This window comes from Calidris pugnax, unplaced genomic scaffold (assembly GCF_001431845.1).
Source record: "Calidris pugnax isolate Ruff unplaced genomic scaffold, ASM143184v1 scaffold56, whole genome shotgun sequence".
In the NCBI taxonomy this organism is placed as follows: Eukaryota; Metazoa; Chordata; class Aves; order Charadriiformes; family Scolopacidae; genus Calidris; species Calidris pugnax.
The window spans coordinates 12,356,509-12,383,575 of NW_015090839.1; positions in this window are offsets into that span (position 1 = coordinate 12,356,509).

Genomic DNA, 27,067 nt, shown 5'->3' on the forward strand with positions numbered 1-27,067 from the left:
CATTGAGAAATGTGGAGATGAAAATGTTTAAAGTGCACTATGTATGTGGCAGATCACAATTCCTAGAAATGTTCAGTTCTGTAAGGTAAGAATATATACACTTTGTGTATGTGTTGTACTTCTTCCATCCAACATCTGTTTATTCATTCATTGATTATTTCAAATCAACTTGGATGTGAACACACTATTATGGATGACCCCAAACTTGCACATACTTGGCTCTAGTTATCTCATGACCTTAGTGAAAATAAACTCATCAGTAAGAGTCAAGACTGTTGTCACTGTTTCAATGAATAAATTTGAGGATCAGACATCAGTTCTGTATATTACAAAGAAGGTTATGCATCTCTGGCCATATACAGAGAAACTGAAAGTGATGGTGTAATTAGCTCACCAATAAATCAATGGAAGTGAATGATAACTAACATAGTTTGGATTTCAGGGAACCAGAAGAATATGTGTGCAATGAGATAACCAGCAAGACACATAATAAGTTAGAGTACTCAGACTTACTTATTTTTATACTCTTCCTGTTATTTTCTCCTTCATAACTCTATCCCTCTTCTGATTTAAGCATGAAATCTGGAATGACTTCTCTTGTCATTCAGCCATTTAGACTGACTCTCTGGTAGTTAAATTTCTTCTTCATTTATATGAACTTTGAATTCTACTGATGTAAGTCTCAGTCCTTCCATGCGCAGAGAAGGGTATGTTACAAATAAAGATTGTTGGTGCAGGTTGTGTCTTTCCATGTGCTAGAGCATCTAAAGTAGCACACTAGTGCACGCTTGCATATCAGAAAGTGTGTTAGCCTTTGATGTACATCGTCCTCTCAGTACATGACTCATTAATTTAATAGCTCATAACACTCCATTATGTTAGTCCAGCTATGACATGTACTTTAATGTATGCATGAAAGGTTCTCATGAAACGTTTTCTTGAAAAACCTTGCTGTATTTAAACATAAAATGGATTAGAAATAACACTCTGTGATCATTTTACATGTAAAAATTTTATTGGTCATTAATCTGTATATACTTTTAGACATAAAGGAGATTATTTATTTATTCTAGAAACTGAAATCCTGAATACCATATTTTAACTTAGGACATTTATTTCTCTGTCCATTTAAGTCAATCTCTGCTATTACAGATTTTTCCATATGTGTATCAACGAGTAATGATTTTCATTGAGAAAGAATAAATAGCAGCGACACAAAAATCAGTTCCAAAGCACTCGGTTCTCGGTGTCTTTTGAAAAACTGTGCATCTATATGCTCTCAGAGACTCAGAAGAAATGATCTCTGCAGTTATTTCTGAAGCTTGGACCTGCATGGTCTCAATGAGCATTCTGGGCTGTCTTGGAAACTCTCACCCTTTTCTCACAGTGGTACTGCACAGTGGCTGCAAGGGCAGCAGCTGCCTCACCAGCAGCTAAACAGAAGCTGACACACTTGTTCAGTTTCCAGTAGTTATTTTAGATTCATAGGTTTAGCAGAATTAGCAAAAATAACCTGTGCCTCCTACCATGCTGAAAGATAAGTGACTTGATGCGTTAGTAAAGGAAGTATTTATCACGCTTGTAGGACTCTCAGAAGAACAAATCATACTGATTTTTTTTTCTCTACCAAGAGCCACAAAAGAAATATATTTTCTAAAGTGAGTTACGAGTGCTTTTACACTATTGATTTTTCAAGCTTTATCTGGAAACCTCTGACATACTAAGCTAAACATCCATTTTTATTTTAGAATGTATTAAAGATATTGACAAAGAAACAAACTGTAGGAGTAAGTTGCTTAAACACTGCATGGTAAGGACAAATTAAGATGTTTTGAATACAAGAGACCAGACTCATTCAAATCTCTCTGGATGATGCAAGTCATCCACAAAAGGATGCAAACCAAACATTACTTCTTTTTCTGGGGCATGTATCTGGCAAAAGTCAGCCTTCTAAAAGCTACAAAGACATTAGTTTAGCTCTTTCCCATTGACATGTCTTTTCTCTTTGAAATACTCATAGTAAATTAAAATGGTCATTCTTTCATCAGATGTCCTTGTGAAGGAGTGTAGGTAAAAGAAATCTTTGCATATAGAAGACTTTGCATTGGGTAATAAACCTCATGCCTGAAAATGTCGTTCTTCTGAAGAATCCTCCTAGTGATTCATAAACCCCGTTGTGAAGGGCAAGCAGACGTAGGTAGCTTAATTTCTGACTGCATTCTACCCTACGTCTAAAAACATTTCAACCAGCCATGTTCACTTACATGCTCAAGAACACAGGATTTATCTTTGTGGGTTTCTCTAATAGCACTGCAGGCTACCCCCACTTGTCTTGACAGCTAGAACAGTACTCAGTCATGAATGGTTACCATCAGGCTGTTTAGGCAGTTGGAGACATTTTCATGAAAAAATAAAACAAATAGATTTAGTGGATAAGATTCCTTCCAGAGCTTATGCTTCTCGTGAATGAGATGTCCCAAGAGCCAAGAATAAAGTGACAGATAGAGGTGCAGATCTTCTCACACTGATCAGGTTCCATTGTATTCAATACCATCAAATCAGCAGGAACAGCACCAAAGGATGATTGGTTGTGTCACCTTCTTGGCTTCTGCCACTTCTACATATCTGATAATAGTTCATACAAAGGTGGTCCACGCCACCAAAAGTGAATCTTAATCATATCGTTTGAGATCCCAAACCATCTCTCCTCACTACCAGAAAATACAAGTAAACCACAGTGATCTCTCTGCAAAAACTGATTCTGATAAGAGACCAAGCAGTGGAAAGTCATGCCTTAAGGCTGATGATAGCTGTTGTGGAGGAACATTAATGTGCTGGTTGAACAAGAAGGCAGACAGACTGTACATACCTTCAATTCCAGCTTCCACAGCTGGAAAGAAACAATATGGTGCAGGTTTCCACACAGCTACCAATAGCAGGTGTTGAACCCCGTAGCTGATGAACCCCATAGGTCTGCTGTTCTTTTCTGGCAGTTCAATGTGTTGTATCACCATACAACACTCCATTAATGACTGTATGGAATTTTCTGTCATCTCTGATAGTCTCTAAAAGCTCTCTCAATTCTAAAATGAATAAAGGACTCAATCGTACAATGTGCTGAACTTTCTTAAATGTTAATTGTTCCAGTTACATTTAAAAATTCTTGAGAGAAGAAAATTGGCAAGAAACACTAGTTGGACAAGTACTCCATTGAGTTCTTGACATTGTTCCACATAATCAGACATTAGTGTGGAAAGACTCCAAGCTTTCTTCTGCTGCTTATGTTATTTCAGTGGTACTTCCTTTGATTTACCCAAGGAATGTTTTGTTTCAGTAAATGTTTATGATTGACTTCATGACCTAAGCAGTACAGAGAATATATTGAAATGTACTCTGATTGCTTGTGCGTGTTGAGTCTAATTATGTCATCCCTAAAAATAAACAATTTTGTATATGTGCCAAAAATCATTTTTTTATCACTGCAATTCAGAACTTCATTTTCTTTCAGTTCAAGAAGAATAAAGTTTACTGATCATTAGAAACCAAATCAATGCAATATCAAATTTCACTAAGCTGAATTAAAATTTTTTATCTTTATCACTAAAATACACCTGTTTGCCAATGAGATTTTTAAAAAATATTTTTTATTTTATTCTTTATTATTATTTTTGGACACTCCTGGAAAATTCTATTATATGAGTAATTCTGTGGCACTGATTCACTGCTGGTGCATGTTATTGGATTTACAGGAGAAGCTTATTACAGACACAATATGCTTGATACATTCAGTATCAATAACTAACAGTTATTGTTACACAAACATGATACACAAAAAATTCAGTCCGTTTTATATATCCTTTTACAGTATACATATTTTAATATTCTAAATAATTTTGTTCCCACTCCCCTTTTCCCTAAAAAGGGGATATTTGTTTGAAAGAAATATTATTAGCATACCTAGTAAAAGAAATGGATCCTTTACTTATATACAGGGTAGAAATGGGCAAGCTTCTCTTACACATAAATGTTTGTGCTTAATACCTCAGTCAGTTTGGGAGAGAATTCTTTTTATGCTGGTAGAGATAGATCTGTCTGTCTTGATGGTCTCACTCTAAGTACAACCTACAGAATTAATGCAATTTGATAGCCTGGATGCAAGATCCATGTTTTTCAGTTCTCAATTTTTTTTTTTTAACAAGAAAATAGGAGAGGGGAATGGGAAGTCCCATCACTGACATGCTTGATCACTGGCACACTTGAATAATATGGAGGAAAATAAAGTTCTAGAAGTGTAAACATAGCTGTCTTCACCATTAAATAATTAGTATTTTGTTAAGGGATCTGAATTTCTGATTACATTTATAAACCTTAACATTTCTCATAGGTGGTTGTTTGTGTTATTATCACTTTACATTGCCCAGAAGGGTAACTAACTGAAGATGACTGCCAAAGATGAGAAAAAGGGAAACAATTTTATTCAGTTTCAGATTATTCTGCTATCAGCTAAAGAAATAATTTCTTTAGACAATTTATTTCCAGCTTCTAAATAGCCTGTCTATATCATATGGCTAATTTCTAAAATGTATATCAAGGAAACCAAATCCTTGGGAAAGAACTGCAGAAGCACAGTAACAGTCTTGGGCATCTGCAATGGATAAAAGGAGAGAGATGTTGAATCATGAAAGTCCTTGAAAACAAGAAAGCTTTTAGCCTAATTCAACATACTGTGGCAGCCTGCAGATGTATTAAAATTAGCGAGGCAGCCAAAGTAAGTGAAATGTTTAACATCAGGAGACAAGTACAAATGTGAAGAAGGCCAGAAAGAAGAACTTGTTTAAGATGAAGTAATGAGTCTGAATTAGAAATTAGATTTTAAAAATGTATAGACAATATGTAGGTAAGGGTAGAATTATGATAACTGGGGCTTGATCAAATAGAAAGACAGCAAACTTCTGTAATTGCACTGTCCTAATTGGGGGCATATGCCTATGTGAAGTGTATTAAAACCAACGACAATAATAGTATCAGAAACGCAAAGTGAAAGTGTGACTTGTCAATCTTCAGTTCTAGGAAAGTTATGAAACATAAATTGCAATTATTTTTTTTATTTTATTTCAAAAGCAATTTATTTTAGCAATATTTTCATTTATAACTGGATTCATGCTTACATAAGACTTAATGATTTACAATTCTGTTTTCAAAGATCATAATAACACTGTTAGAATTACGACATAATATAGACTACAGAAAAGAGTCCTCCTGTCATTTATCTTCTGTCATTAAATGATATTTATGTGACATCAAGATGTAGTGATGTTATAGGTGGAGCTTTAAGTCTAAATTAAGAACTGAAGCTTATTCTTTTTTTTTCCTTGAGCACAAATAATACCCACTGCAAAAAATCACAGATTTTCTCCTGAGCACCACTAAATCCCAAAGTACATTTTGACAATTATGAGCATACTCTTAAGCTTCAGATTTTCTCCTGAGCACCATTAAATCCCAAAGTACATTTTGACAATTATGAGCATACTCTTAAGCTTCAGATTTTCTCCTGAGCACCATTAAATCCCAAAGTACATTTTGACAATTATGAGCATACTCTTAAGCTTCAGATTTTCTCCTGAGCACCATTAAATCCCAAAGTACATTTTGACAATTATGAGCATACTCTTAAGCTTCAGATTTTCTCCTGAGCACCATTAAATCCCAAAGTACATTTTGACAATTATGAGCATATTCTTAAGCTTGACAGAAGAGACGATTGCATCTCTGTTCTATCCACTGTAGTGTTTTACTTTATAAATAGGAAAATACATGTTAATTCTGCTCTTTTGCTGTCACAAAGTGCATAGAGATATCATGAAAAGAACAGATTTCCGAGTGTTATTTGAGTTGCACTTTGTTTGAGTAACAGCTATGTACTTACTATCTGTATTATTTTAGTTTCCTTCATCTGACTGATTCCTCTAGACACAACCCCAACATAAATATTAAGTGTTATTACTGTACATAAGTGATAAAGTGATAGTGATGAGCAGTAATAGATACATATACACATTGCATTATACTTGGAAGTCTACAGAGTTTAATGCTGAAATGCAGCCACCTCAATGGTGAAAGTCAACAACTGTTTAAATATGAAAACAATTTAAACAGGAATTGAAGATTATTATATGCAACTGAAAGTGGAACTACAGACCAATCAATGGTACTATTATTCTGTTGTAGCAGAAAAATGCCAACTATTAGGTTTTATTGCCATTGTGCTTTTCCCTTTGTAGATATAAAAGGAAAAAGGCCCTTGGCAATAATTAAGTATCTTCATATCAATTTGACCCAGAGACAGGACAGTTTTTTTAAATTGCTGTCTCTGTTCATAAATTGCACTTTATATAAACTGTCTCACAATAAAAATTGCAAACATTTCCTTACTTAATAATTTGACTTTTACACATGCTCAGCTAAGAAGGTGATTTTTTATGTTTGTTGCTATTGCTTTTTGAAAACGACTTTGACAAATACCAGTCTGAATTCCTTCTGAAATTCTGGCTTACACAAGCAGAAATAAAAAAGGAAGCTTTAGTTGCATTTATATAACTGCAAAAAGATTAACATGTTTAGATTAATTTTAACCAAAAAAGTAATTTTGATTTCATAATTTTCATTCCAACAAGTCTGACTGTGGCCAGTAGTTTGGTGCTGGGATTAAGTTACCAATTGCATCAGCAACAATACCATTTTAGGAATGAGATAACCCAACACTAAAAAATGCTACCTACTTCCATACTGTATCAGGATAGATACCAGATGGGGTTTTTCTTGCAACTTCTACATAGAGCAGAGGAACACTGGCAGTCTGATTTCTCTCATCTTCAGGAAAATTCAACCTGGAAAGCAACTCCAAGTAAAATCTAATGTGCAACTTCTCAGGTTTAACAATGCCTACCATGAATTATTAGGATCACTTTACTTGTAATACTAGTGTACATGGCACATAACTTGACACCATAGCTGTCGTGCTAAGGAATGCAGGTTAACCTGATGTAAGGGTAGTGTTTTAACCTGGGAGGTTATTTCAAATTATTCAGCCATAACTGAAAAAGCAATTTAGCCTTCATTATGTTCTTGTTAGGAAAGTATCTACTGAAAAACATTGTACACAGTAATTGCTAAAACTGCTCAGACTTGGAGCCTGTGCAGTCCAAGAAGCTATTTGCAATGTTTTATCTTTTGTATGAAAGAAGAAGAACTTTACACAGCTGGAGGACTTAAGATCTCACACAGAAGCTGTTTTAAACCCTGAAGAATTGCTTTAAATGCTGCTCCTTTTTTTTTTTTCCCCCCTTTCTATGGTTGTTTTTTTTAGTAACAACTATACAGCCATATATTCTTATTGTCTGTGCAAATGTCCTCTCCTTTTGTAATCCAACAGTTTCTTCCAGTCATGATTTCCCCAGCCGAGCTGTAGAGGTATCAGTGAAAAACACTGGTCTTTAGTTTTGCCGTGCTCTAGTTCTGCGGAATGCTCTCCTTTACCAAATCACATTGGTTTTCCGTCTCTGCCTCCATTCACTTACAAGGTGAGCCACTCTAGTCTGAAAGTGACTGTCAGGGCACGGTGAGGGACACGGAGCCCCGGGCAGTCCCGGAGTGGGCCGTGGCCTCACCCATGGGCTCTGTCCCACAGGGCCTGCACACAGCAGCACCCATCAACAGACCCCAGCACCGCAAGGGGACAAACCCCGTCCGGGGTCCAGCCTGGGGCTCCAGTCAGGAGCAAAAGGAGAGCAGGGCCCCTGACAGTGGTCTAAGGATCCCACCCAGGAGAGGCGCCTGAAGGCAGGCCAGGGGTGGGTGCAGGCCCGAGCTCCAGTGGGCCCTTACCGGGCTCTGGGACCAGGCCGTGGTGGAGAGGCCTCGCTGCAGCCTGGGGCTGCACTCCGGGGCCTGGCCCAACGCTGCTCGCTCACTTTCTGTGAAAAGGCAGGCAGTGTTAAGGAAAGTAAAACATTCAAGGGCTTGCCACATTAGGAAAAATTCAGCTTTACAGTTTTGCTGACACACAGCCCATCTGGTCTTTGGTATAGGTATGTAGATGCTAGAACAGCAGGCAGCTGAAGTATCCAATTGTCAGGCACCTCTAATATTATTGCACACCTGTAATATTATTTAATAAATTAAATATTAAAAGCAAAGGTAATTCTAAACCTAAACTCTAGGAGGCATTGAAAATGAGTACCGGAACAATATGCTTATAAGTTTACTGCTATCCTTTAAAAAGGAGACCGTACTTTGTACTAAGATGTCATTCATAAATATTTATAGAAGAGGAAATATGATTAATCTAAATGCCATTAAAATAATTGCAAATGCTTGTCAACTCCAACCACACAAAATGTTTCTAATAATTATTTATCATGACACAAAACTTATTTATTGATACTGTTTTATACAACATCTATGTTGTATACGATTCACATTTGTAATATAGTAATGATAACTTTCAATATGAATGAATGGCTTTCACTTTTGTATATGGCATTTCCCTCCCTTTTTATCTCCTTCTCTCTCTTTTTCTCTTTCTCCCTGCAACTCCCCTTATATTTATCAGTGATGATTTGGGTTTCTTTCAGACTGACAGTCCAATACATCTACCAAACAAGTATGCATTCTCAGAGATTTCAGGGAACACCGCAAAAATTCCATGTGGTAGAGATTGTTCACAGCTGCCTTGCAGTATGTCACAATGCTGCAGCACTATGAGGGACTCCACTATGTATCATCTCATAAGGAAGGGGCCCAATTCTGACCATTCACATACGTTTGTGACTCTGCTGAATACTGCTTAGTTACTTTTAAGCTGTAAATGGGAATATGTAAGAAATTGGTCCCATCTTTAAAGACCGCTTCCAGCCCGAACCATTCTATGGTTCATTCTTCTGATGAGAGGAACACACACATATACACATATGTACAAATTCCAGTAAAGATTCTTTCTGATGGGTATATATCAATACAGTGTGTTATGGTATAATAAACAATTCCGAAGCTAAGCGTGAATGAACTATCTTTAGAGTGAAAGGTAGCCTGATCACAGTCACACAAAGGGCTAATCACCTGACTGAGGGAGAATTTCTTGAGAGGTTAATTCCTAACTTCTGAGATTCTTTCAACAGCACAGAATGACAAGTTTGTGTAGAGCCACGGGATATTTCCCAAGTAATTGATCAATGGGAATAAAACAGAACATGGCCTGGGCTTTCCTTTTACATTCTGAAATCAAGATTTCAAGCGAAGAATAAATAATATAGGTGATCCCAGAAAATACAGCCCTAAGAAACTGGTTCTCTGCTGTCAGCCATTAGCTGTTTGTTGGCTGGTTTGTTGCTCGTTATCTGATCAGTAACATCACTCAGGAGAGAGTTTATGTCTTAGTGAGTGTCTTGAGAGGTGCCAGACAGGAGATAAACCCTCCATTCTTCATATCGAGAAAAAGGCTTCCACTTTCTTGCTAATGCAGAGAAATGCTGTGGAAAGACCCAGTAAGATTCATCTTACCTAAGTTTAGCCTTCACAAAGCATCAGAAATGCAAATATGTCTTTGTTACTAAGGCCAGACATCTCAGTAAACTCTTTATATTTATCCTTGGCATAGACCATTTAGTGACTCATCTGCAGCAACGCTACAGTTAAAAGCAGCAAACAATTCTCTACTGTAAATTTGGGCCTGGCTGCCCTAAGTATCCAGCTGTTAGATGAAGTTTACATTAATAAAATGTTTGTACCTACCCAAGGGCTTTCTGAGTAGTCTGTATAAAGAACTCCGGAAAAATGAAGAGTAGATTTGTTCCTAGCAGGCAGGAAGGAAGTTGTCAGGCGGAAAGAGGATATGGACCTGTTTGCATGCAAGGGTCAGTATTTGGTTGCTGGATATTTCCTCTGTGTCCACACGACAAGAAAACCCTTAGTTTCCTCACTGGACAAATAGCAGGAAAGGGTGTGAGAGTTATTGAATGACATTATCATCTTATAGCCTCATCGGCGAGGAAGGCTGCTTATCAAAACTGATAGCAAAGAACTGACTTTTTGGACCAGAAATAAGCAGCTGAAATTGTTAAGGGGTTCTTATTTCATGTCTTTAATTCAATTTAGTTAGCATTGTGTGCCATTCTTTTCTATAAATTCATTAGTTTCTGTCAGCTTTTTATTCATCAAATGACTTAAACTGGGTATGGAAAATATGTACAGAATCAGAAAATATCTACAGAGTAAAACCTTAATGACTGTGTTCCAAGCAGGGATGTGAAGAACTTCAAAAGCCAAATTTTTAAAAAACAGAATCTTTGGGACTCTTTCTGCTGTTGTTGCTTGTTTTTTGTTTTTTTGTTTGTTTTTTTTTTTTTTAAATGAAAACTGTAAAGACATTAAAGACTGGCAGGAATCTACCCCATTTGCTTGTTTGTGCTGAGAAGATGAGCGTACTGCTCACCAGCCAATAAACAAACCAACTTCAGATTAAGAGCCTGATCCTGGAAATATTCAATCCCATGTTAAATACTTACAAACTTGACTCATTCTACTCAGGCCAAAAAGGTTATTTGTGCTAGTCAAAATTTTCCTGTGCTTGCAGAAAAGTGCATATGATTAAACCTGCAAGTCCAGTGATTAAACCATCCTTCTATTAATTTAATTGTGAAAATTATTTTTTACAGAATTTGTTTCAGACTCCTTTTGTTTACTCTTTTCAAAATGTCTAATCTCTTTTCACATACCTATTGACAAAACATATTCAAGTGTAAATTACAAAGACTTGGAGTTATACAGAATTGGTTTTTAATGCTACTTATCAAAGAAGAGACCGAAAGCGTTCTAGGTCTGCTACTTTAATTCGGGTTTTCTAACCTCTTCATGTATGAATGGAATACATCTATGACATGAAGCTATAAATCTGATTTGAATTATTGCATGCAAAAGACAGTCTAAGCAAATATCTATTTTATAGCATTTAAGTAAAAAATTGATTTGACTCAAAAGAAGACAGACATTTCCTTGTGATATTAGAGAGTCATTTGTATTTACTGAATGCTAAATTACAGATTCTGGATGGAGCTGGCTGTGCAACATAACGCAATATACTCCATCAATGCGTTTTTTCACACACACATGTACACACATACGTGTATTTATTGCATTAATCTACATAATGGCAAACAGACTTCAGAAAGTTGCAGGAGGGGTCATTCATTTACAGCAGATGAGGCAAGGCAGCAACATGATGAATTGGTTTGTAGGGCCTGAACTGCAGGGACATAAATAAAGTATCCTCTAGGCTACACTGGGGATCTAGTTCAAAAGAAGAAAAAAAAAGAGAAAAGGATGGCAGAACAAAATGTATTCCTTTCTTTGTTATTTGGTGCTGTGTTTTCTCCGACACATACCATTTAACTGAGAAATGTTCCTGCACAATCATAACTTTTAATGTGTACAGTATGATAAACATTGCATTTGCTCCACTTCATCACTTCCACCACTACAGCAACAATAAACAAGTTTTCTTCAGTTACTTTATATTAACTAATCTGACATCACATGTACTTTACAGTTACATATATGGCCAGTATCATTTATATTCTTAGGCAGTCTTAAATATTGATAACATGTTATGTGATGGAATTATTTCACAGGGTAAGATTAAGAAGACATCTATGTTCCTCTGTTTTATCATTAATACCATAATAGATATGTCCCTTTGTGCCATGAACATACTAGACAAGCTGGTTAATAAGGATTTAATTTATAGCACAAATCTTTCACAGCATAGAAATTCCCTAAACCTCATCATACTTAACTGCTATGTTCAGGGGAAATTACCTGTTTCTTTAGATTAATAAACAGAAAAAGTAGATACACAGTACTATGGGAATGCCATAGCACAGGTGTTGCTTCATTGAGGTGTAAATACCCACAGAAAGAATCAGTCCTGAAGTCTTTTAGGGAAAAGGAAGAATTTGAGAACACAGGGGGAAATCTCTTACTCTTTTATATCTACCATCTTGAATCATATCACAGCCGTGTTTCCTCCCCACCCTCACAAATCCAGTGGATAAACAGAAGATCTGGTGTATCAAAGAGGCAGTAGTCGAACACAATCATTGCAACTTTAAACTTGCACATACTTCCTTTCAAAGCTGATAGCCCCCAAAGCATCAGAGAGAGACACAATGTTATCTTCACTGCTACTCTGAAAATTTAATGTGGCTTTTCCATAATGGCCTGATAGGAAAAAATGTAGTGGCTATGGGAGAGATTCTTCCTGCTCTGTTTTGAAAAAAAAAATGCTAGAGATCAAAATCAAGGTAACCCCTGCAGCTAGCCCTGATCCTTTGGAAACTGACATAAATCACATCAATTTTGTTCTGTTCTGACTTATCTTAAGTAGAAAGGCAACTGTGTCTTCCCAGACTAAATTGTGATCATAGTGATTATAGGAACTCTTCTCAGGGCTTCAAGACAATGACTGAGTAAGGAGGGGGAAAAAATGAAAGAAAAAATATAAAACCATCTTAAAAGCAGGAAAAGATTGGCACATAATGACATAGGCTGAAGAGAACAGTATCAGCACAGCAACTTGAAAAAGAAGAAAGTCAACCATATTACAGAAGGAATTTTTGCAGACCAAAGATATGTAAAGAGGAAAAGCTTAGCCTTCTGGAAAAAACCTAAAGCTCTCCTCAGGAAATGAGTAACAACTCATGGACTCTTGATGTTCCAGGACTGTACCTTGAACTTTATGAATCTCATTTGCTTTGAGTTGTGAGTAAAATCTTGGCTAATTAACAGTCTCACAACATACTAGTTCTGATCACTGATACAAAAATATTTCTAGAGCAGTGAAAGAGCTCAGTTTTCTTCATACAAGCACTGTGACCACTCACTAGTTAAATAAAATATTCTGTGCTTTCAATGGGCTTTCCCACAAAAATGAAGTTCTCATCATTTGTCTCTGTCTTTCTCTTTATAAAGTGAAACATGTAATTGTTCCTGTTGTACAGATGAAGAAACTGAGGCACAGAGATTTCTTTTATAAAAGTATAGGCATTTTGGGAACAGGAAACTGGGCTTAGAACCCGAGTTCTCTCCTTTCTAGTAAAACAGTCTTTCCAGTGGGCCACGTTTCTTCCTATAGTTGACACTCTACACAGCTGCTATACAATGTCAGTTGGGGTTTTATTTTTCATTAGTTTGCACGCCATCTGTCCTGTGAGTGAAAAACAAGAAGCTATTTAAACATTCCTCTCCACTGATCTCTTTCCTTCCTTCCGTCCACCAATGGGCTAGGGAACAGAATGGTTTTTAAAATTACAGCTTACATAGATGCATGAGTATACATATAACTTAAGACAATATCCCCTAAGTATCCTGTAACCAGTTTGAAAAAAATACCTTTTTTCCCATTTTTTAAAAAAGTAAAATACTGTCAGGTTAGGAAACCAATCATGACATTCCTGATCTCCTTGGTAGGGAAGTTATTGAAGCCATTACATAGTATTGCAATACTATATCTACTGTACAATATGTCCCTATCTCTTTTTCTCCCTCTCCCCTCTCTCTTCTTCCCTCTCTCCCTCCCTGTCTATGTCTCTCTCTCTTTCTCCATTCCTGTCCCTCTCTTTCCCTCTCGGTAACCATGCTAACTTTATCGAGCCAATGAATGTGGCAAAAGACATGCAAAACAACTATTAGGTCACAGATGTCTGTCCCTTTGCCACTGCAGGATATACCTGCAATAACCAGATAGAAAATCTGTCTGGTATTATACAGAAACTGAATTTAATCTTAGGGCTTTGTCAGACAAGCTCTGGCTGTTCTTGCTATGATAATTTGTACATCATCTCCCCGGCTGTCTGTCCTCTATTTCTGCATAAGGTTAGGGACTGAAGATGTTAAGAAAAGGAGATATATGTCCATGCTTTAGCATGGCCACCAGACAAAATAGTTGAGATGAACACAGGCTGAGGTGTGGATACGTATTGCTCTTTGCTAACTCTTCTATAGGGGCTTTAAAGAATAGCAAAGAATAGAGCAGTCAGCTGTGGGTAAAATCTTACACCAGTGCAGAAAGATCTGCCAGAGCCCATCTGTTGAAGCTCTTCATCATATGCTTTGGGCCTTTTTCCCTTGCTGTACACAGGCAGCTCTCAGTGGATTGAGGGAAAGTGAATAATTTGTCAGTGGAGGCCAAAGACAAACATCAGGCAGTAAAATGACTGAGTATTTTGCCTTGTCAACCACTCATATAGTGAGTATGAACCTTGATGCATACTGAATGTAGATTGAGCACAGCCCAACGTGTCATGGGAGCAGGGTTTACAAAACCTTCAAGTACCCAGAGAGACAGGTAAATGGGTGCAGGCAAGAGGAAAAGCTGTTGTAGCTGTGTATTATTAAAGAGAGTATGAGGGTGCTCTGACCTATTGATCCTGGACATCTCTTGGGAACTACTGATATAACAGATTTCCCTTTGTCTAAGCAAGATAATATGTTTTCAGTACAGCTTTGTTCAAGAGCTTTCTTGTACTTTGGGACCTGTGCTCTGCTTTTGTTGGAAACATGCAGCTTTTCCTGGATACCTGGCAAGATCTGCTTTTTTTACAAGCATTTTGTTTAAAAACGTATGTTAAAAAGTTTACATGTAAAGGAGAAGAAAAAGGCATCCTAGATGTTCTGCATTTGTTTAAATTTGGGATCTTCTGAAAGAGAGTTTATATTGAATGCCTGATAAAATGTTATTGATCCATGACTGATAGAGGTTTACATTATCAGTGACTGGTTTTAAGGGAGCTGAACCCCTGCAGCTCAGATTGACTTTAACCGTCTCTCTGAGTACTCAAAACTTCTGTAAACCCTGCTCCCATGATACATTAGATCAGTGTATTTTTAACATTGATCTTGTGATAAGCGGGCAAATCATAAGTCATGCAGCTTGGTACATATCAGAACCTTATAAATCTTGATTTCCCTTTAGACTCATGTCATTCATGTTAACAGGTCTCACATATTCGGTAGCAGTGGGAATATGGAGGGACTTTTTGGACTTCTGACTTCTCAATTTATTTCATTAAGGGAAAAGAGACATTCTGGTTTTCTTCAAATATAACATGATGTGCACTAAATATATCTTTCAGCTATTGGTATAAAAAAAGGTTACTAAGAGTCAACATAATTAGTATTGTCCGAAATTATCAGAAGACACGGTTACTCCAGTTTATCATGTTCCTTTTAGCTGACTGTCATCTGCCAGATCTTTGAGAAATACCTGTTGTTAGCTTTGATGTAAATACTTTTTTACTTTTTTTGAACATATATTTTACTGTAATAACCTAAATTATAGGTTTGAATCGCTTCTGGCAAGCAGCTACAGTTTATTTATTATATCCTTGGATTCAAATAGAAACATTACGTGTGATGAGAACTTTTTAGAACTTGAAAACCAGTTTGTGATTTTGTTCTTTTTTTTTTAAATACTCTTAGCTGTGAACAACAACCCCCATGAACATTTAAAATATTTTTTACAGGATATTTTTCACAGTAGGGTCTCCAACAATTTTGTCTTTACAAGTTTATATCAATATCTTCAGCCAAGCATAAAGCTTTTGTCCAGCTTGGGTGCTGATCTCAAAAGAGAGAATTTTTGGCTGACAAGGAAGAGCATTTAGACTCCACAAAATTTGCTTGTCTGGAAAATTGCACTAGGGGGAAACAGTCTAGACGTACAAAACTTTCTTGCCAGGACCCATTTTTCTTCCCAGGCTCTACATGTGGCCTTTTCTCTACTTCCCAATTTTGAATCTTAAATGTTTAATCTTCCTTTCAGGTCACATGACTACGCATTATTCTGTGTCTTCATTCTTCATCTAAGTGTGGCATCTAGAAGACTATGCCTTGAACTATCACACTCATTTTTGAGAGCTTTATACAATGTACTTGATCCTCTTCTTCCATTTCTAGATTGAATAGGCAAATTTATGTGTTTTCTTCATCTTCTTCAAGGGTGAATATATTGCAGAGGAAACCTCCCAACATAAATCACAACCAAATCGCCTCAGTTTAGCTGCTAGAGGCTTGGGTGGTCCTGTGGTTTGCAGGTCAAGATATTAGCACATCCTTAGTATGATAAGAGATGCACAAACAGCTACACCCACTCTATCCAGGGGTGATTCATTTTACAGAGGGGAGGGGACGTTTCCGCAGTTGTCCTCCTGAAGGGATGTATGACAGAAAAGTGCGTTTAACACCACTGGGACTTTCATAGAAGTTCTATGAGTGGAAGTTGCAAGAGGGACATCTGAATCAGTGTGTCCCCTGGCTGCCCTGCCTACATCCCTTTATTATAGTCATTAGGGGACTGTGCTAGCACTGTCTAGTCTCTCAGGATTATTGGTTGTAAGGGATTTCTGCTACTGAAGGCCTTCTCAAGTAAAGCTTCTTTCACTTCCAGCTCTCAGATGTTTGGCATAGACCCAAAAAGAGCATGGTTCCCCTGCTAATTAGAAGATGCTCAAATGTTACAAGTGCTGCTTACTGTGCGTCCAATTCTTGATGAACCAATGAATGAAAATGATAGCAAAAACATAGTAGAGATGTGACAGGGATAATTCCCTTGATGAAGACTTGACAGATATGTAAAGAACTTAAAAACATGAAATTTAAAATAATTAGACTCTTTGATTAAACAAACAATCAATCAAATCGCTCTTTTATTTTATTCTTTCTCTCACAAATAGCACTTTTAAAACAGCAACTTATCTGGGGTTCTGTTCTTACCAATAACATACATAGAAGAGTGTTTCAACTCAGCTAATTCTCACAATAGGAAACTGGGAGAAAACAGGTGTTAAAGATTCAAAAAGAAATCCTCATTAAAAAGCACAACAGCACTTAGGCTACCAACCAATTTCAAGGTGACAGTGCCAAATCTTTTACCTTCTTCTAGGTCTTTGTTCTTCTGTTCATTCCACATCGCAGAGCAACTATAGCAATGCTAAATGGATAACGCCAGAGCTCATATAGAAATGAATGAGCTACAATTTACAGCTTGTGGGTCATCTGCCCTATAAACCCCATGATCTGCTTTTGAACATAGACCAAATGGAGGAGAGAAAAAGCTGAGGGACATTCTCTCATAAAAGCATTCCTTCTGTTACAAGGGTAAAGATACAGATACGACCAACAGTGCTGTTAGAAGGCATGGTTTTGAATTAATAACACTTATTGCTAACTTTTTGGCCACTGCTGGAAAAAAGCAGTGGCTAGATGATGAACCTATAATTTTGGCAAAGACTTCTGGGGCTATTGTCTGTGTTCACTATGAACTGTGGCTTCTATTGTCTTCACAGTGCCTCTTCTACTAAAGAAATGGTGTGACTGTAAGGAATCTGCTTAGGAGCCATAAGTCTTTAGACGTAAGTCTTCTATTGTGTACTTATATAAGGGAAGTGGGAATTTGGTCCCTTAACAAAAGGTCCATCCTACTCTAAAGCAATTTCTCAGGCACATAGACTGCACGGGAATCTGGCTCTGGTTTCAGTGAACTTTTTTTCTTGCTTCAGCTTAAGCACACATTAGGATCAGGTTACTGATCCTAAACCAACATTTTTTTCTTTTTGAAAATACTGTATTTTACTTCATTAAATTTTACACCTGAAATGTTTGTGCAACTGATCTCTAAAAAAAAACCAAATCACAGCTTCTGTGCTCACAGAAAGTGTGGAGGGTTTAGAATAAAAATACGGAAATGAAGGAGTACCTTGACTCAGAAAGCCACTCCACCAACTACATAGTGCTCAAAAAAGACAAACTTATCAAGGGAAAATTAGACTGTTGTTATGAGCCATGAACTTTCATATTTACCTTGAAGCCAAATGGTGTCTCTCTTTTCATGCTGTTTGAACAGTACGGAAAAAGGTAGTAAAGGTCTACAACTACTATCATAATGATGTTTATAGCTGAAAATATTTGCAATTGTATGATCAGAAAATCAGGTAGCAATGATTATCCACAGTCAGGTGTTTAGATGTGAACTTTACCTGAGGCTTGTGTGATCAGAGGATTTGCATTATGCATTATGCCACTAAGAGGGTACAGACAAGACACAATCTATATCTGTTCTTCTTAGATGTTTCTAATTAGATTAGATAGATTATGATGATTCCTGTAGGACCATGTTTTAAAAAGTGTGTTTTCACACCGAACTAGATCTGACAGTCTTCCAAGCAGACCACATACCTCTCATGAGAAAGAGGCAGCCTTGTGGCTGTGATGAAGTCCCACTGCCCTGGGGGAGTTCTGCAGATCCAGAGACCAGAGGAAGTGTAGATGTTCAGCCAAGGGTATACCAGTTCAGGAATGGGATTAAGGTACATATGGCTTTAGTGCCAAGTCTACAGGAAATATTGAAAAAGCTACTAGAATTGGAGCACCAACTGGAGTACCCTCCTTTTTGAGTTTTTCAGTTTTGGGAGCTCGGTTGCTTTGACCTCTTTTTGTCTCAGTGGCAGATGTGTGGCTTCTGTCAGGACAAGACAATTTTGGCTTTCTACCGTCCCCATACTATCTGCAAAGGTAGTAACTAGAGCATGTCCTCCCTATTTTTTTATGGCCGTTTAGAATTTTATTGTGATTAGGTAGAAACACTGCAAATAAGCCTTAAAATAATGACCAAACGTTAGAAGAACTATTTCTTATTCCTGTAAAGGAATAGAGGAGTGAAAAATTGAACTCTCTCTCACCTTGACCATTTTTGCCCTTGGAAGCTCCAAGGATTTTTTCAGAGACCTGTGATTTTGGAAACACAAAACTTTCTCTGTCGACTTGAATTGGCAAAATGCTATTAAAAAAACAATCCCAGAGAGTTATAAAAATGTTACTGTGCTGTAACACTAAGCATTTCTAAATGAAAGTTCACTAGCAGTGATTTCACCTCTTAATGCTGGGTGTCCTCTCAGGGCAAAGTAGAGTAAGCAAGGCTATAGCCTGCAGGGGCTGCTGTCATGCAAGAATAATTATACTAGGATGGAACAAACAATCAAACTGTAAGGACAGATGTTGTTTGGTTTTGTTTTATGTTAAGGGCTAAGTTTATGTTCTACATTAACAGAAACAGTATCTTTTTGTGGAAGTCTTGGGATACTTTCCAGAACTGAGTAAGAACTAAGGCATATACTTTTCAACATGTTGGGATCTCCTATCAGAGAGGATGTCCTGTTTACATTTTGTGCTCTCGCTAAGTAATTATGCTGCATGAGTGCTCCAGAAATGAGGTGAAATATAAGAGGGGAAGATGGCTTGAGATGGATTTTCACACAAGTTTGAAAAATGACACTTTCATGACCCCTGTCATCAAACCATTTGGGATTAGTCCTACAAAGGTATATACTTAACGAGAATAGGCACTCAGAAGGGAGAGGTCTTGGCATCCATGGAATGCATTTTAGGTGGTTTAAAACTTTTTTTCATCTTCTTTTCAGAAAGAAAATAGGGAGCGGCTGATAATATGGCTCCCAGCCAGTTTCATTTTATGAAATGACCTGTGTAAGTAATCAAACACTGATGAATCTAATACTAGCATAAAACAACATCTAGGAATATCAAAACTAATAAAGCAAGAGGGATAGATTCTCATTTATATCATCTCTTTGTGACTTTAAGGCTTTCTACATCAGAATGGTAATATATTACAGAGGATTTACATTATATGATATGAAAGGCAACAGAAAATCAAGCTTACTATTTTAATGTTGGAATTAATTTTTGCATGGGGTGGCAATTATTTTTTGGTGGGAGGCAGAAACAACTTGTAATCAAACAAGGAAACAAAGTGGCAAATTCAGAGATTATTTTGAGTTGGTTTTAACTTTAGCAGAAATCTAAAGAAATGTGGCTTTTATAAATACCATAATGTGTTGTGCTTTCTGTGACTGAGGTGTAAATCAGCGCTGTTTTAAAATTATATGATGTGGCTCTGTGGTGTCTCATTCACCTGGTAAACTGGTCTCCAACCAGTGATGACTACTAGATTTAGTGATGGAAAAACTGAGATGATAGAAATCCAAGAAAAGCTAAAGCGTGTTGATTTAACATACTGTCTTCATTTATTTTTGTATTTCTCTACATTACCAGAACATGTGGGAACCTCTTTCATGAGCCCACTCAAATTGCTTTTTAGGTAATGCATAAAGAAAAGGATGCTTCCTGCTACCCACCTCCAAACCAGAAGAATTTCAATTTTGAATATAGGCAAAACATAGTAGACTAATGGGAAATTACCTAAAAGATGATAATAGTAAATATGGTATGTAGTGTTTCTGCACACCCACAGCTTAACTGCTGTCAAGATTTGGTAGACTTCCAGGAAAGGAAAAATTTAAGGCACAGTTTGATAAAGTGTTAATTTTTAAATGTTTATGGGGAGCTTTTCAACCCTGTCCAAGGGATACTGATGGGCACACTTCTGTTCTCACTGTGACCTCCTGAAGCTAACTAAAATTAACAAATCTTCATTCCACCATCCGGGACTAGCCCTCTCTCTCTGTATAAAGATAGATGTATAGATGCAAATCTTTCAAGAATTTTTATATTAAAAATGTTATCCAGGGCCAAATCCTGGCATTGTTATTCATCTGGGTTTCCACTTGACCTGAGGCTTCTCACATTCAGTTTAGTAGCATGTTATCCTAAAAGTCCTTGAGTATAATTGCATGCAAAAAGAAGTCCATTGACACAAAGCAGTTTGAGCTCTGAATAAAGTAAAAAAGGACTTTTTCTGGGAATTAGCCCAAAAGAATAGGTGATGGGGCTGCTTAAAATACTAAGTTCAGTGTATCTATTACACAGTAAGATCCTTCCTAATACAACATTCACATTAATTTCTAATTAAAAATTTTAGAAATCTAGATCTCCCTATCTGAGCTTTTATGCGGTGCCCATCGTCCCCGCATCTGAGAAAATGAGAATAGTTCATTGTATGTGCTCTGAGGGCTGCCAGTGCTATCTCTGAAATATGGGAACTAGTGGTATAATAAAATGCACTGCAGAACTCTGAAAGCCCTTGATTCTATATTTACATCTCTGAACAAGCTCACTTTGACTCATAGCTCCTTAATTAGAGGCATAGTCGTTTTCTTTTCTGTAGGGCATTTTTTTACCCTCACAATATAAGCATACATTTGGTAACTAATACCAGCAATTAGCCTCATCTGCTATGTAAATGAGTGTAATTGCAATTAAATACTTTAGTGGGCCCGAAGGGAAAACATGCAATCATTACAAAGTAAGTAGGAGTACATGGGAAAAGGGACTTTAGGAGTGCTAGCAGAAGTGCTTTTTCCCTGTGGTGACTATGGTCCTTTCCATTGTTAGTTATTTCTTGAGGAGTTTAGAACCTGGTTCAAAGGGTGTTTTTTCTCTTTTTCATTGAGAACTGTGAAAACCGTAGAACAAAGAATGACATACTTGATGAAGAAAAGAAAAATTATCTCCAGGGTGTTCACAGGATTTTGTGGTGAACATCTGAACACCACAAAACAGGATACCAAAACAACTCTGGGAAGTTCCTGGATTGGGTTTATTGTCAAAGATTTGTTGAAATCAGTGGCTATGACAGTTATACACCAAGTAAATAACTGTGTCCCTGAATATGTCTACATTATTCTCTGCCTTCCACAAGAGCTGTCACTGGCATACTGCGGGGAGCCTGTCCGGATGCTATTTGATGGAATACTAAACACAGCATAGAGATACCTGTACTGTAAAACTCACTGAGACTTGGTGTTTGAACAAACTTCAAAGCTAATCTTGAGTGTGTCCTCTCAAAAGCTAATACAAATCCATGGTCAGATAAAACTCGATGGTGTAAATATGACTCAAACTTCTTATATATCTTGTCTACATAATTTTGCATCTGAATTAATAGGTTTTCAGTGCCAAATCCGCATTTCGAAATGTAACTGTTTTTTTCTAATTTCTTCCATTAGTTCAGGGTAATGGAATGATTTGTTAAATCTGAGTTGCCTGAAATTTCTTTAAGAACTACAGTGAGGCATCTCTATTTATTATGGGCAAGTGCCTGAATAGAACTGACGCAGCCTGGCCAGAAGACTGTAAGAATGTTTCATTTCCTAATCAGAGTTTCACCTTCCTTTGGTATAGAGCATCATTGAGTTATTCATTCTGGCTTTAAAAGTTCCTAGGGGTGCCTGGAAATATTTACTCTTTCTCAGATAGACATTACAGCAAAATATTTCCATGAGCTCTAGCTTTCCCACTGCATTTAAAAAAAAAATAATTTACTCATGAGACATTTTGACCTCACATTTTGTTCACAAATTAGATTCAGTGGAGATTTAATTTCTGGTCAAATTTAAGCTCTGCAAATGCTGATCCTTCTTAATTGTGTCTCAAAAAGATGACGGGGAAGGAGAGATCACAACTGATTTTCATTTTAAAAATATCATAGGCAAACAATATATTCATGGCCTGAATTAACATTTTCTTTTCTTTTTTTTAAGCCATTATTATTTGATGTAAGTATAGGTCTATATTTCTGTAAGAACCCAGTACAATTTCTGATTAAGGATGCCTGTGTTAGGGAGCACCGAGGGCAGGTGCTGCTCCCTAAAGGAGGTCCGGCAGCCCAGCATGATAACAAGGCCTTCAGAGACAGTGGCCTTGCTGACAAGGGTCCTGTCCCAAAGCACCAGAATGAGGCAAACAGGACAGGCCCAGTGACAGTAAGCAGGCTCAGACAGAAGTCCAGATCTCCAGACAAGTCCACTGTAATGAGGCATGTCTGAGGTCAGGCCAGGAAGTCAGTCCCTAGGTCAGGGTTAGAATCCAGATCCGCAGGGTCCAGATCGATAGCTGCAAGGCAGCGGTGTCATGCGCCAAGGATGACAACCTCTGCTAAAAACCATCTCCCGGCCAAAGGACGTAGGAATTTCTACTGCAGGTTCTTCCAGCTTTTTCTCAAAAATCTCCAGGGCCAGCTGGGGCTTCTCAGACAAATCTCTCCTTTCAGAGCTGGCCTTGAGTGCACAGGGTTGAACTAGGAAGGGTTGGTGTGCTCTGGGCTCTGACAATCTGCTAGACTGGCATGTTACTTTACCTAGAGGAGTACTTCAAGACCATTCTGTTTATGAGTAGAGACTTATATCTGTAGAATAGTGAGAAGGACACAGCAACGTAATCCAGGCTAGCCAAGACACAAACAAGGTACCAAGAACAAGAGTACCTTTTGAAAGAAGTAGGTGGTGTCTGAGTTTATAATCTTGTTGAGACACATGGCCTGTATGAATCAAAATCCTGGTGGCTTATTTTTACACTGGTCTACTGAAATTTTGCTCTGTGATATATAAAATAATTTATATGTATGTCAGACAAGGTAGTTGTGTCTATCCCTCTCTCAGGATGACTTCAGAACACTGAATGCAGTGCAGCTCACAATAATTTTACAGTTTACCAGGAAAAAAAAATAATTAAGGAAAGTCTTGATTGTAAATTGGTGCTCCAAAGTTCCCACAAACTGTTAATGTGCTTCAGTAATGCAATGAGAAGTAAACTGCTTGGCATGGGTGGATGTTAATCCCTTGATTAACATCTTTCTTTTAAGAATGAAAGTTTTCATGATTGTTGATAAAAATACTACTACTGAGGTTTATGTTTTCATAGTTGGTAAGGTGATCTCTGTCCAGTAAAAGATTATTTCCTGAATTCAAAGATATTTTATTTGGTAAGCTTTGAAGATGATAACCTGTGTGCACAAATAGAGTTTTACACTGTCTTTAACAAGGAGTCATTTTTTTGTTCATTAACTAGAACTTACGAGCAAGTTGTTATGGAGCATCCAGGGATAAGGGCTTTCCAGAGTCACAGCTACAACAATTGCAGGTGGGTGGTGCTGTATTTTACCTCTTCCCCATAGAAATCCATTTTAGAGCTTCTGGCCATGGAAAAGTGATCACTGAAATTTCTTCTATTGTTGATGTATATCAGTCAGTTTAGGAAAGTCTACGCTGTTCTTATCTAACTGTCCTGTCAGTGTAATTATCACTGCATGTTTCACCACAATATCTGGAGTTTCCTCTTTGAGGGTGGTGATCACTGTAGAAGCCGAGTTCAGACTCATTTATCCATATTTCAGCCAAGAACTATTCTTTACTGAAAGCTACTATCCCAAAGCATCCCATATACCACATAACAAATTCTGGTGGACTTCATAGCTTTTAAGGTGTGCATGTTGATTAAAGACAGACTTTCACAATTTAATATGCAACACATTCTTTCAGTTATGCATGTATTTGCGCAGATAGAGAGTAGGAACAGAATGTGCTTAGCAGAGCAGTATATATACATTTTTAAGAAGAAAAGAATTCTTTAGAATCATAACACTGGTTTGAAGCCACTAAAATGAAATTCAGAAAAGTATCGGGCTTTTCTTAGGACTCAGAATACAGAAGTGATTAAACAAAGGTTAGGGTTCACCATATTGCTTTGATGAGTAGCCTTAGCAATTGTTTCCTATTCCAGGGATCTTTGAATTTAAGACCCTTCTCTGTTTAATGTTATGCTAATTGCAGGCACAACACATCTTTAGAATTGAAATTTTCCATAAAATTTGAGTTTGAATAGTGGTGAAGAAATTAAAATTAAAAGCCAATGTTATTGGTTTGGGTCTTGGAACATAATTTAAAGGAACTGGAATTCAGGCCACAGCCTAGGTTGTAATTTTTAGGCAAGGATTTGCACAGAAATGTCAGCTATAAGCCCTGAGCTTAACATGTGTCTGTTCTGTGTGAACTCGTATTCACCTTAGCCCTGTGGAGCACAAACTTTTTCTTCCAGCCAGCTGCAATACTCAGCCTGTTTGTAACCTCCTTGTAAGTGGAATTGTTTCAGCCTTTCCCCTGCCGACAGCAAAACATAAACATGAGGCACATTAAAATGGAAACAGGATCCTGGTCCTTTCTGTTTCTCAGTTTTATTTAGCAGTGACCTTTAACCCTCATTAAGATACTTCGGAAAGTTTGGGACTCCTTTTTCTGTATGGCTCATTGTGGGAATATTTAGGTTTGTTATGTTGTTTTTCTTTTAAAAATATTTAAATGCCTTTGGGCAGTTGTGTAAAAAAAAAAAGACACATTTACTTATTCTGAAAAAAAGTCTGTGGACAATATTTCACAGCATATGCTTTGGTCATTACAATCATCCCATAGAGAAAAAGCAAACATTGACACCCAAATTTTACTCAAGAGGAGTATCAGTACACACCAAGGTTTTATCTGAGGCAAAATATACATTTGTGTACACACTAATGGGTGCTAGCCCCAAAATTTATATTAATGCACAGAAAATATCAGATACGGTTGTTTTGTCTATGAAAATATGGTTCACAGATTCATAAATACAGAAGTCACATGCTGGAATTCGTTTGTTTGCAATATATGTCAATAGGAAGTTATGTCCTCTGATTTTTTTGCCTTAAAAGGTTCATAACCTGTTGACAAATGTGTGTGTGCATCAGAGGCATGCAAAGGTGTCCTAAACATAGTATAAGGTCCAGTGTTAAAAATTTTGGCCAAAGAAGTTTTGAGTATCTGATGTCTGCTATTTCCAACCTTTTAAATTCTTTCCCTTAAGTTAAAAATATTAGTCATGCTCCCTCTGATTTAAATGCGTGGAAGAGGAGCTATAGTGAAATATATGTGATGTGCTCCTGGAAAGAATGTAAAATGCCACTGAGATATGTTGAAAGACTGAGGTTTTTTTTGTTGATGGTATAGTTTGCCTTGTTGGTCTTCTATTTTTTTCTGTAAGAATTAGCAAAAGAACAGGTGTTAGTTGTGTGTTTTCAGAAACTGCCTTTTGCTTCCCATTTATGAAGTGAAATAAATTCATTAGAAAGGAAAAAAATATACTTTTTCTTTGACTTTAAGAAAACACCGTCCCAAGGGGTTAAAATCTCTTTATGATGTTTCTTCCAGTAAAATAGGTAGCAAATTTGTTTCTGTGTTTGTCACACACTGGAACTCTGAATTATCACTCTATTTTTAAATCCTGTTAAAAATGTGATATAAAATGCCAGAATTTTTCAGAAAAGTAATTGTATTCAAAATATCTCCCTGTAATTTTCAATTTGACTTTTTCCCCAGTGTTTTTCCTTCGTTCTTTATCCTTTTCCTTCCTAATGCCACAATGAACAAAAGAAGTAATATAAACAGAGAAATTTGTGATAAAAATGAATGCAAAAAATGAAAAATATTTTTCAGTTCCCATTTACATATCAGATGGAGAGGTTGTTCCAGATTCTACTCTGAAACAAACTTTTAGAAGAAATAATTTTTGTTAATGTAAATTGCTTTATTTTCTTAATTTCTGAAACTTTAAGGTACTTCCCACAGATGCTGTGCTTTTATCAGATGGAGTTTGGTAATATTTGTTTGAGAGGATGAAAATTTACTTTATCCTTAATATGTTCGAACAGCTAAATTCTTTATTGTTAAAAATGTGCTTCTGATTTCCTTCTTGAGACCTTTTGGTTTCAGTATGTAGCTATTAGCTCTTATATTTGTCTTATTTAGTGTGACTAAATGAAGGCAAAACATGCTTTGTCATATCTTCATTTTGTGATTCAAAATGTTTGATTGGAGCTTTTAATCTGATTCCTTTCCTCTGCTTGTTTTATGAAGGTCCACCAACAGCAGTCATTAAGGTACTCTGATTACAGTAAAATCAGGAGCCAATTTAACCCTACGGGTCTAAATTTGCAGAATTAACACTTCATGTTAAGTAGCTTCTGAAAACTGATGTTCATTGGCCACAGTTACACTTTTTCACTAATGAGGTACTAGATTTAGTACAGATCATCGTAATCCATAAATTTTATGTCCATTAGTGGCAGCATTTCCACTTTTAATCTTTACTAATATTTGATGGCAAAGGCATAATTCTTTGTCAATGATTTTACAGGTTAAAGCTAGTTCAGAAAGGAAAAATCAAAAATCCTCTGCAA